At 40.8% G+C, this 12,909-nt stretch overlaps 1 protein-coding gene across 1 annotated transcript in view; it reads right to left on the bottom strand.

Annotated features, from left to right (window-relative positions):
• The window catches only part of LOC101680314, a 493,234-nt gene that overhangs the window by 252,240 nt on the left and 228,085 nt on the right, over window positions 1-12,909 (bottom strand). The gene's annotated exons all lie outside the window — the stretch shown is intronic.

Here is a 12,909-nt window from a genome sequence, read left to right as displayed (position 1 = left end):
GGGAAGGTATTTTTCAGTGATTTCTGATCACTGGGCTTAGATTTCATCTGTAGGCATGTATTCCTACAGTTTATTTTAAAAAATAATAAAATAGTTCCTGGCACTCTTTCCTAGATGCCTGGTAACAGCAGCTGATTCCGGACGTGCTTTTCAGAACCTTCCTGGCCCTCTGTTCCTGAAAACAAGCACCGCTGGTCAGGTGTGGTTTGTGCTGGACAGGTTTTACAGGATTTGGCTTATAGATAAAGGACTCTGTCTTGCTCAATGCAGAGTCTCAAAATCCTAGGAACTTATGTCCCTGTGTTCTTGGGACATGAAGATGCAAGGCAGAGAATCAAATCAGTATCCTAACGAAAAAAAATGGCCAAGTGCATGCCTGATGTAAAACCAGTAGAGCCCACTTCTTTTGGTCATCCACCCTGCTTCCACTCACCCTCTGAATCTCCTTAGTGACAGCTGTCCTCCCCCTGTATGGCCTCCCCTTGGATGGAAACTCGGGTCGTCTGTTGGCTTTTCTGATCCCTCTTAATGTCACTATGTCACTGAGACATTGTCAACACTGTATCACAGAATGGACTTCGAATTGCGAAATTAAGACTTCAGTTCAACACAACCCACACTTCAAGACCTGTCCACGCCACCCCACATGCAGACACAGTTGTGCTATCTTCAGAGAAGAGCCTTCGGGGAGGAACAAGGTGGGCTTGCATCCTGGGTCTCCCTCCTGACTCTGACAGCCTCATGGGTACATCCCAAGGATCTTTGGTGCTGGGGCCCCCATGTAGCGGCTTGGTCATAGCTAGGGACTCTCCGTCAGCTCGCCCCTCCTCCAGCCGCTCAGCATCACCCTGGGTGGAAAACCCGTAGTTTCCAGGGTCCCACTTACCCTGACAGTTTAAACAGTCCTTGGGGTTAATGTCCCACTGGTGGTTCCATGTCTGCTCTCTGGGACCTAAGTGCCTTTGACCCCCCAGTCACAGGAGAATTAGGTGACATTACGGATGCAGGACCCTATCTGAAACCATCCTTTCCTCTGTTGCTGTCACTAACCATGAGACACATACCAATCCCTACATCTTCCAACTGCAGGGAACACTTGTCAAGCTTCTGAAAGGTCCCGATGACATGCCTGATGAGCCACTGGGCTTGAAAAAGGGCAGCACCCCTTCTACTTCCCACAGTTCCCTCACCGAGGAAGTCACCTTCCAAGAGGCTCTTTTCATCTTCACTTCTGCATCTGTTTATTTCCCTCTTCTTGACGGTCATTTCTAGAACTGTAACACCAACTGTCCAATATTTCTTTGAAAATCTGTGTGCTGCCTGGGCATCTCATCTTGGAATTCCCCATCTTTGTATCTGAATGCTTCAGTTGAAATGCCCTATTTATTATTCTGTGACAGAATAAGGAATGAGTGTGTCTAGCTCTCAAATGGCCGAGCTGGTCGCACACACACAGAGGAAGCCGTTCTCTTTATTCTGTAGCAGGTGCTGGGGATTCACCAGCGAGACTAGGAAGGAATCCTATCAGTGACTGCCAGGTGAGGAAGGGAGATTGGTGCCCCAGCAGGGACGGTGGGCAGGCAATGTGCATGTGTCCCCTTCCACAGAACAACGGTGTCCTATTCATTCTGCTTCTGGGACTGAGAAACTCAAAAGCAGCCTGTTCTATTCACAATAAGTAGAGTGAGCAATGGGAGTACTTCACTGCAGAGCCCCCAGGAGGGAATTCAGAGCTGCACACAGGCCTTGAGCTTTTCAAAGGCAAGAAGCAGACTATTTTCTAGGAGAGATACTCATTTAAAATAATTCTATCAGTAGGAAATCCTGGAACCTGAGGACCCACATGGCTGCAGGCTATCTCAGAAGGAGACCATGGAGGGCGCCTGGGTGGCTCAGTGGGTTGAGCCGCTGCCTTCGGCTCAGGTCATGATCTCAGGGTCCTGGGATCGAGTCCCGCATCGGGCTCTCTGCTCAGCAGGGAGCCTGCTTCCCTCTCTCTCTCTCTGCCTGCCTCTCAGTCTACTTGAATAAATAAAATCTTTAAAAAAAAATTTAAAAAAAAAAAAAAAGAAGGAGACCATGGAAAGCTGACATGATGATGCAGGGACCTGAACAGTAGCACCCGGTTTTCGCATTTTTGTCAAAGCCTGAAATCTCTTTTAACATATTTTACCATATTGCATGCAACAACCTTTAAGGAAAAAAAAAATCAATTTGAAGGTGAGAAAATCTTATTTATTCAATATTAATAAGTACAACTGTAAAGGGAAAAAATCAGCTATGTGACAGAGCCTTCAAAACTCTTCTGAATAAATATGGAAATATATTTGGAAGCAGAATATTAGACTTACTGAGTTCTATTGTAAAAAAAAAAAAAGAGTCTTCTAAAATAGCTATTGTGATAGACAATTTTATTGTGAAAATTGCCTGGAAATAGGAGGTTGACACAGAAACATGACAACCATTAGTAAAACCTAATTAATTTTCAACCCCGCGTGGTCTTTCTCTCTCTGATTTTTTTTCCCACTTAAGGCTTTTCAACCTTTGTGCGCCTTGTAAGTAAATAGTTTATATGTGGAGGAATGGATTTAGAAATTAAGCTGGGGTTTATATTTAAAATATAATTTTATGACCAAATCCAAACTGCATTATATTCAGCATCAGAATTAAGGTGTTGAATACTTCCCCTTTCTAACTCTTACAAGGTAACATAACGGAGGCAGGATAGAGACAAGTAGGGACTAATCTCCTCCCCACCCGAAAAGTAGATCAGAAAACTACAACCTGCCTATCGATGCCTCTTGTTTCTCCATCCCTGGGTAAACATGACTTACAAGGACCCTATGGGATGACTGAACGGACATGGCAATGGATCGCTAGGTGACTCTACTACAGTCAGGGTACTTTCCTGTTTCATTTGTTAGAATATCCTATAATTTCCCCTCATCAGAGTGAATAAAGGCAGGGACCTTTATTTTCCAAGTTTCTGTGCTGATTCAGGATACAGGCACTTTCCTCAGAGCTACATAACTAAGTCTTTCAAACGAATTTAACATTTTCATCTTTCCTGGCTCATAGAAAGAAATTAACATACTAACGCTAAGTGAACAAAAGAGGGCCATAGAGAAGTAAAGAAAAGTGGGCAAATGATTCTGCAGGTTTTGTTTTTTTCTTTTAAACATGAGTGCCAGACCTGCCTTAAAAAGCCATAATAGCTGTAATTTCTTTAGAAATACTGACTCTAAAGGGCTACGCTGAGAATGAACTCTGGCAGGCTCTCACTAAGGTCTTGGATGCCCATGTGATTCTTTCTCTGGGAAGATGGTTCCGTCTTGATGTTTGACCCCTTGCTCTCCAATTGTCCCTGCATATGAATTATGTGGTGACCTCAGAACACTATGACCTACCCTCATGACTAAGGTCACACCAGAATCTTGGCCTTATTTCCTTTAATATGCCCATTTCACATCCACACCACACAAGCATCGGGTAGCCCAACCAGGGAGGACAGAGGCCATGTCTATGCTTCTTTCCAGCAGACCACATAGTCCTATGAAGGCAGAAACAAGTAAAGCTTGAAGAGTAATTGCAGACAACCCATCTAACCCCATTGATTTTAAATGTCCCTCACAAAGATGACCATCCTGCAGTGTATAACTAGGTGTTGAACCAAGAATGGAGGGTGTTCTGCCCCCTCTCAGTACTATTCATTTGCTATTCCCTGTTACTTTGAGTACCTTCCAGGTCTCCTAAATCCACCTGCCCAATTTTCACCATTCATCTTTCTCCTGTTTCAGGTCAAGAACTACATGGTCTCCAAATACTTCCCTGATGGCGTCAGGCAGAATGGGGTATTGTATTTGTTCTACCACTGTACCTTATGCAAACCACCACGATGTCAATTTTTAATATAGGTTGTGATTGTTTGCAGGTCCATATTAGGGACAGAATTTCCATTCATTCATGTTGGCCTCAATCCCTAACACAGTGACTGGAACATAGTGGCATTCAATACTCAATGAAGGTCAGACACAAAGTCTATGAGCCTCATGTCCCCCCGTCATACTGCTAGGGAGGGGGCAATGTTGTCTGTCCAGGCCAGAGGTGTTTGATTCCAGAAACTCACCTAGCATGGTTACCAGGCACCCAACCTGTCTGTCTCATCTTGTCTCACAAAGGTTTCTGTGGCTTGTCTATTTTCCTCAGTGCTATTTAAATTGCCCCTGATGCTGTGAACGTTGTCTCTCTCGCCTTCTCACTGTGGTCACGTCCATCAGCATGCTAGCATAGCTGCCCCACAGATGGCGCTTCCCCAAGGGTGTTTCCTTGGCCATTGACTTTTCTTCCCGGCAGCGCTTCTCAACAGAGGGGCAGCACTGCTCCCCGGGAGATATATGCCAGTGTCTGGAATAGGGGAGAACACACACACACACACACACACACACACGCATGCTCCTGGCAGTTAGTGAGTAGGCCAGTGATGCTGTTAAAAATTCTGCAGTGCAGAGCTCAGCCCCACAGCACGTAGCCAGTGCAAACTGCCAACAGTGCAGAGGTTAGAAACCTTGCCCCAACATGAGGAAGAGTCACCCCCACAGCACTGCTGCACTTCTACTTGGTTTCCCAAAGAGAGTCTGACTGTAAGTTTCCTCACAACCTTTTTCTTTTTACTTATTTGTTTGTTGTTTGTTTCCCCAATTTAGAGCAAAACCTTCCCAGGGCTGAATTGTAGAATATTAACATTCTATCAGCAACTGCCTAAATAAATGGAACCCCTACTCTTGGCCCCAATGTTTGCCCCAAGACAAAAAAGTCTGATATCATTACTTTACTGAATAATGGAGTCCATTTCCTGTCTACGCCCCAGACTCGAAATTTCTTTTTTTTTTAATGTTTTTTTTTTTTTAATTTGACAGAGAGAGTATAAGCAGGGGGAGCAGCAAGCAGAGGGAGAGGGAGAAGGGGACCCCTTGCTGAGCAGAGAGCCCAATGCTGGACTTGATCCCAGAATCCTGAGATCATGACCTGAGCTGAAGGCAGATGCTTAACCTACTGAGCCACCCAGGTGCCCTGAGACTTGAAATTTCAAGTCTTTATTTCACCACTGGCTCATCCCTGGTCTTTCTGTAGGACTTTTTTTTTTCTGTAGGATTTTAAACCACACAGGGATCAGCCTGTGGTTCCAAAGCTTGCTTCAGCATTTCTTCCAGCCAACATGTAGGATACCATAAAAATAGAACACCTGGTGCCCCATCATAACCCAGCAGAGCTGCTAAAGCAGAAGCACAAATAGGATCTCCTGAATCACTTGCTACCTAAGTACTGACAGTCAAGAATTGCTCTGCAATGTTTCTCAAGAAAAACACAGAGAATGATACTATGTACACAGAGCACCAAAGTCAACAGGCTCTCAAAACCCCAGGGCCATGCCTAACCATGATGGGGCTAGAGATAAACCACATGTCTGCAACCCATAAGTCATTCATGTCATGGTTGATAACTACACCATGAACTTCTGGGGGTTAAAATCTGCCATGCAGAGGGACGCTACAGATTTGAAGGGTAAAGGGATAAGATGAGGGTCCCCCAGAAACTTTCCATCTTAAAGTGATAGGCATGGACCAAAGAAGGAAAGCCATACTTCTCAGGCCCAGACCCTTCTTAATTGAATCAGAGAAGGAAGAGAGAGAGAGAGAGCATGTGGGTCAAAGCCAGTTGTCACACTCCTCTCTCTGGAGCTTCTGTGATGAAAGCAAAGTCCAAAAGTAGGTTTTGCTCTCACTGTAACACAAGAGGTTCTACTTGGCTCCAAGTGATAAATGTTTACAGCACTGTCATTTCTCGTTGAAGGAAAACAATCCTTGGATAGATACTAGAAGAACTTATATTAGAAGCACAGGTTATGTCCTAAGCTATCAAATATGGAAGTTAACAGTAGAAAGCATCTTGAAATTCTATCTTGAGTAATATCGAGTATTATCAGGTGCATATAGATACTGATGCTGGTATCTCAGAACACCCAGGGAATGCACCACTGGGCATTTACTCAGAGAAAATGAAAACACTTAATTCAGAAAGATGGATATGTGCCAACACTAATCCAGAAAGATGGATATATGTGTTATGTGTGATATGTGTGTTAATAGCTACATTATTTATAATAGCCAACACTTAGGAAGCAACCTAAGTGTCCATCAGCAGATGAATGAATAAAGAAGTGGTACATATATACAATGGAGTATCATGGGCATAAAAAAGGAAGATCTCGCCATCTGCAACAATACAGACGGACCTACCTCTAAGTACAGTATTGCCTACAGAGTATTATGCTCAAATAAGCCAGTTAGAAAAAGGCAAATACCAAATGATTTCACTCATGTACAAAATGAACAACCCCAAAGCCCCAGATTTGTAAACAGAGAGAATACGCTGGTAGTTGGTGGAGGGGAGAGAAGTGGAGGGATGGGTGAAATAGAGGAGTTTAAGGGTACAAACTTCCAGTTATACAATGAATAGGTCAAGGAAACGGAAAACAGAGCAATATAGTAAATAATACTATAATAACACTGTACGGTGACTACACTTATGTGGTGAACACTGAGTATAGATTTGTCAAATCAATATTCCAGACACCTGAAACTAATAACATTACGTGTCAACTATAATTTTTTTAATTAAGAAATCAAACCAAAAAGAATACGTAGTTAATGAAGATGGTAAAGAGGGTAAAGAGAATGAATGGTAGGCATGGTTAGGTGACATGAAGGGAAACTAAGGCTCCATTCACACAGAGAAAGATTGAGAAAGCACTCAGGAATGCCAGAGATCTGCTGACCCATCAGTGCTGGGACGGGACATAAGCAGTGTCCCGGAAGAAGAGACCTTCTCCTCACCCCCCAAATCTTCTACTCAGACTGCTGAATTGCATCAATTTCCTGATCGCCACAATCTATTCCGTATACTTAAAAAAAAAAAAAAAAAACCTCTCAAATGCCCAAGATTCTTTTAAGTGCTAAACCTTTCATCTTTTAATTAATAATTGAAAAAAATAGAAAATCTTATCTTTTGAAGCACTTAGCAGCAAATAATCTTTTGGTTAAATGCCATCAGTCAATAAATTAACTAGCATGGCTGATTGTAATAACTCTTCCCAGTTGTGTTTTGTACTTTATAAAGGTATTCACTACCTTGTTCAATTCTCTCGGTATCCCTTTGAGGAAATCAGTTACTTCCTTATCTCATAGAGCAGGAAACGGAGGTTCATAGTAGTTAGGTGATTAAAAACTCAACCCAGCTGAACCACAACAAAAATACTCTCATTCATTTATACCTGAAGTTGATTAACCAAATCTTGTCCCCACCACATTAAACTATTAGAATTTTGAACATAACACTCATTTGTCAAGTATTTGTCGTCTATTGTGTGCCCAGCACAAGGGGGAACCGTAGTGATTTACTCTCACAGAGCTCAGAGTTCATCATAGAGGCATCCGAGCATCTATTTTGGCATCGTGAGTTAAGTACTCTGATATGGGAGGTCCAGGGTATTTTCAGATCACATAGGAGAGTCACCTATTCCAGAGCCAGTGGTGAGGAGGTGGTAACAGGGAAGGCTTCCTGCAGGAAATGATGTCTAGGTCTAGATCTGGAGGATTAGTAGGAGTCATCAAGTTGACAGGTTAAGGAAGGAGAGATATTCCCAGCAGAGGAAGCAGCATGAAAGTCAGGGGCTGAATTTGCACTACAGAGAACTCAACAGGGATGAAACAAAAGCACAAAACAATGGAGTAGAACTCGACCTGAGAGAGAAGCCTGACTGGATTGTACAGAGGTTTGTAGAGCGTTCTTAAGGGATTTGCCATCTACCTTGCAGGCCTTAAAGAGACTTGGAAAGGTTTTTAGTAGTGGGAAGAAAATAATTAGTTTACATTGAAGAAAGATTATCTGGTATGCCTTGTGGGGAATGGATTTGATTAACAGAACCTCTGGAAACAAAACATGTTGGAATAAACTGCACTGAACTCTAAATGAGTTGTCAGAATTGGCAGAAGGGTGACTTTAACTCAGTTTTTTTTTTTAATATTTTATTTATTTATTTGACAGAGACAGATCACAAATAGGCAGGCAGAGAGAGGGAAGGAAGCAGGCTCCCTACTGAGCAGAGAGCCCGATGCTGGGCTCAATCCCAGGACGCTGGGATCATGACCTGAGCCGAAGGCAAAGGCTTTAACCCACCGAGCCACCCAGTCACCACTTTAACTCAGTTTTGTAAGACAGGTCTAAATATCGATCCGGGACCTGGCACAGATATAGGAAGACATCATTCCTACACTGCTGATCATTTGGTCATCTCTGGACAGACTGTTGCATAGGCCCATAATCAGGAAGATTCCTTCTCTCTCTGCAAGGACAAGTGAGACCTAAAGTTCTGCTACCATGGTTTGAGAAAGGATAGGCAGGAGACCATCCTTTCCCCACTGAATATTCGTAGCTCCCTGTCAAATATCCATTCCCTGTGAGGCTGGAGTTTATTTCCCGGCTCTCTATTGTGTTCTATAGGTCTCTGTGTGTGTTTTTCATAAAGCCATGCCATGCCATTGGATTTTTAGAGTTTTGTAGCATTGTCTGAAATCAGTAAGTGTGATGCCTCCATCTTTATTCTTTCCTAGAATTGCTTTAGCTATACAGGGTCTTTTGTGATTTCAGACTTATTTTAGGATTTTTCTATTTCTGTGAAAAATGCCACTGAAATATTGACAGACGTTTAGTCTACAGATGGCTTTCAGTAGCATGGACATTGTAACAATAGCAAGTCTTCTGATCCATCAACAGAGGTTATCTTAACATTTTTTAAAAAGATTTTATTTATTTATCAGAGAGAGAGAAGGAGAGAACAAGCACAGGCAGACAGAGAGGCAGGCAGAGGCAGAGGGAGAAGCAGGCTCCCTGCTGAGCAAGAAGCCCGATGTGAGACTCGATCCCAGGACGCTGGGATCATGACCTGAGCCGAAGGCAGCTGCTTAACCAACTGAGCCACCCAGGCGTCCCATCTTAACATTTTTAAAATAATTTTTTTATTATGTTAGTCACCACACAGTACATCACTAGTTTTTGATGTAGTGTTCCATGATTCATTGTTTGCGTCAAACACCCAGTGCTCCATGCAATCCGTGCCCTCCTTAATACCCATCACCAGGCTCACCCAACCCTCCACCCCCGTCCCCTCTAAAACCCTCAGTTTGATTCCTGGAGTCCTGGATTGCTGGAGTCTCTCATGGTTCATCTGATTTCCCCTCCTTCATTTTTTCCTTCTTTCTCCTAATGTCCTCCATGTGATCCCTTATGTTCCACAAATAAGTGAAACTATATGACAACTGTCTTTCTTTGACTTATTTCACTCAGCATAATACCCTCCAGTCCCACCCATGTTGATGCAAATGTTGGGTATTAATCCTTTCTGATGGCTGAGTAATATTCCATTATATATATGGATCACATCTTTATCCATTCATCTGTCAAAGAGCATATCTTAACATTTCTTTGAATATTTAATTTCTGTTATCAAAGTCCTGTAGTTTTAGGTATATGAATCTTTCACCTCCTTGATTAAATTTATTTCTAAGTATTTTATTGTTTTGGATGCTCTTGTGAATGGGTTTTCTTAGTATTTTTCAGATATTTTGTTTATGTGTAGATATGTAATTGTTATTTGAATGCTGGTTTTATATCCTGCAACTTTAATTAATTTGTTGATTAGTTACAACAGCTTTTTGGTTGAGTCTTTAAGGCTTTCTATGTGTAAGATCTTATCATTTGCAAATAAAGACAATTTTATTTCTTCCTTACTGATTTGGCTGACTTTTATCTATCTTGCCTGAATGCGCTGGCTAGGATTTCCAATACTATGTTCACCAGGAATGTCACAGTGGGGCACCCCTGAGTCTCTTCAGTAAGTGATGTTGGGGAAACTGGGCGACCACACGCAGAAAAGTGAAATCAGACTTCTATCTTAAAGAGTCACAACACTTAACTTTAAGTGGATTCCAGACACAAATGTAAGACGTGAAACTGTAAAACTTCTAGAAGAAAACACAGAGGAAAAGCTCTTGGGTACTGATCTTGATAATAACATTTTGGATCTGACACAAAAAGCAAAAGCAACAAAGAAAAAAATGAATAAATGGGACTACAGCTAATTAAAAAGCTTCTGTACACCAAAAGATCAACTAACAAAATAGAAACACAACTTATAGAATGGGAGGAAGTGTTAGCTAAACATATCTGATTAGGGGTTAATATATATACATATACGTATATAAATAAGCACATATATGTATACATATAAAATATATACACATACATACATATGGAATTCATGCAATTCAACAGAAACTAAGGAATTTAATTAAAAACCTGGACAGAAAAAATAGACCTTTTTCCAAAGAAGACATAAAGATAGCCAACAAGTGCTTGAAAAGGTGCTCAACATCACCAGTCATCAAGGAAATGCCAGTCAAAAATCACAGTGAGATCTCAACTCACATCAATGACACAAGAAGTAACAGGTGTTGGTGAGGATGTGCAGAGAAGAGAACACTGTGCACTTTTAGTGAAAATGTAAACTGGTAACAGCTACTATGGAAACAGTATGGAGGTTACTTAAAATATTAAAAATAAAAATCCTCAAATCCCACTTCATATATATATATATATATGCACCCCTGTATTTATTGCAGCATTATTGCAATAGCCAAGATGTGGAAGCAAGCCAAGTGTACATAAGGAGAAGAATGGATACACACCAGACACACACACACACACACACACACACACACAAACACACACTATGTGTATGTATATACAGTGTGTATGTATATACAGTATGTATATGTATATATGTGTGTATATACACACACATACACACACACACTGGAATATTACTGAGCCATTAAAAAAAGGAGATCTAGTCATCTGCAATGACATGGATGGGCCTAGAGGGTATTGTGGTAAGTGAAGTGAGTCAGAAAAAGCCAAACACCCTATGTTTTTACTTAAATGTAGAATCTAAAAAACAGAACAAATGAATAAAAAGCAAACTCTTAGAAAACAAACTCATGGCTGGCAGAGGCTGGGTCAGTGGGGGTGAAATCAAGAGTATTAGGAGGCACAAACCTCCTAGTAAGTCACAGAGATGCATAGTATAGTAAAGGGAATACAGTCAATATATCTAATAGCATTGTACGGTGAAAGATGGTGACGACACTTAGCATGATAGGCACTAATATAGAGAGTTATCGTATCAGTGTTGTATACTTGAAACTAATAGATCCTTGTATGTGAATTATACTTCAATAAAAAACACAAAAATTATGAATGCTGCTTTACAGAATAAAAACGGTTCTGTATTATATACTTGAAAAGTGTAAACAGAGTAAATCTTCAAGTTTCTCAATGCAAAAACTATAGTAATTATGTGATGTGAATGAGTTATTAACTAAAGGCATGGTAGTGATTATATTGCAATATGTAAGCCTATCCCATCAACTCAATGTACGCCTTAACCTTGTACTCATTTGTGTCAGTTTATTTCAATACAGCTAGAAAAAAATAAGGTGGTAACCACTGACAAGATTGAGTTGCTGACTGCAAAGACAAAAACCAACAATCTTCTAGTTAGTTCCCAGGTCCTCTTCATTGACAGCTTCTGGGGGCAGTGATAGCAATTAGCCAGAGGACTCTGAAGAGCTCATCATTTAGGGTTAAAAAGAACCCTGGGATTCAGGAAATTACCATGGTGAGAGCTGGTAGAAGAATCGGAGGATGGGAAGAGCAGTGCGCAATGCGGGTGGGAGAGAAACCTGAAGAGTGTTTTCAGTGGTGACCATAGATGGAGAGGCATGGACAGGAGTAACTGGGCTGAGGACCTCTGAGTGGAAATTGGTTAGGGAGCTGTATAAAATGGCTGTGCTTCAGTATACTGCCACCAAAGTGGTAATGGAACATTGCTTAGATCTCACATGTGTCAAGATGTAGATAGCTCCTGCAGAGAAGTTAGAAAAAAGAAGAGAGATGTAGTGTGTAATATTGGGAGAGATCATTTGCAAAGCCCAAACACTCCTTACAACTGTTTCATGGGAATTTGAACTGATGCCTCTTCCTTTTTGAGATAAATGTGTCTAAACGAGTCATTTTAAAAAAAAAAAGTGGTAATAAAAAAAAAAAGATCAAAGTTTGGGCCCAAACCTGCAAAGGTTTTAAAGATCCAGTATCATGTACCCTCTAATCTCTACTCTTAATATGATTGGGCTATTCATTAGTTACAAGAAAAAGATTTAAAACCTTCCTAGTTTGGAAGTCTCTAAGCATACGACCAACTGACTCAAAGGCCAAGAAGAAACCATAAGGCAAACACAAAATACTTACATTGGAAAGGTATTGAAAAACTTGATAGCACAACTTCTGAACCATAGCTAAATCAATACTAAAGGAAATTTACAACCTTATAGGTTCATATGAGAAAAGCAGAAAGGACAAAAGTCAGTAAGCTAAGCATACAACTTGAGAAGTTAAAAAAATATCAACTAAAAAGGACAGAGAGAATTAAATAAAGAAGGGCAATAATTAATGAAAAAGAAAAGAAAGCCAAAAACAGACAGAACAAAGCAACCCAAGCTAATATATTGAAAACATTTCTAAAACTTGTCTGACAAACCTTAGGTTAAGACTAAGAATAGGGGAGAAAAAGGGAGAGAGAAATGACACATATAAATGACAAATAATTAAGATTTAAAAGAGATTTTCAACAGTATCACAAATAAAAAGATGTAAAAGAAATTTTAATAATAATACTGTAAAAATCTTCATGCCATAAATTAGCAGAGAAAATGGGCATATTCTTAGAAAAACAAA

The sequence above is a fragment of the Mustela putorius genome, unplaced genomic scaffold (assembly GCF_011764305.1).
Source record: "Mustela putorius furo isolate JIRA1106 unplaced genomic scaffold, ASM1176430v1.1 tig00000198_pilon_pilon_pilon, whole genome shotgun sequence".
Taxonomy (NCBI): Eukaryota; Metazoa; Chordata; class Mammalia; order Carnivora; family Mustelidae; genus Mustela; species Mustela putorius.
This window is presented reverse-complemented; position numbering and strand designations above follow the sequence as displayed.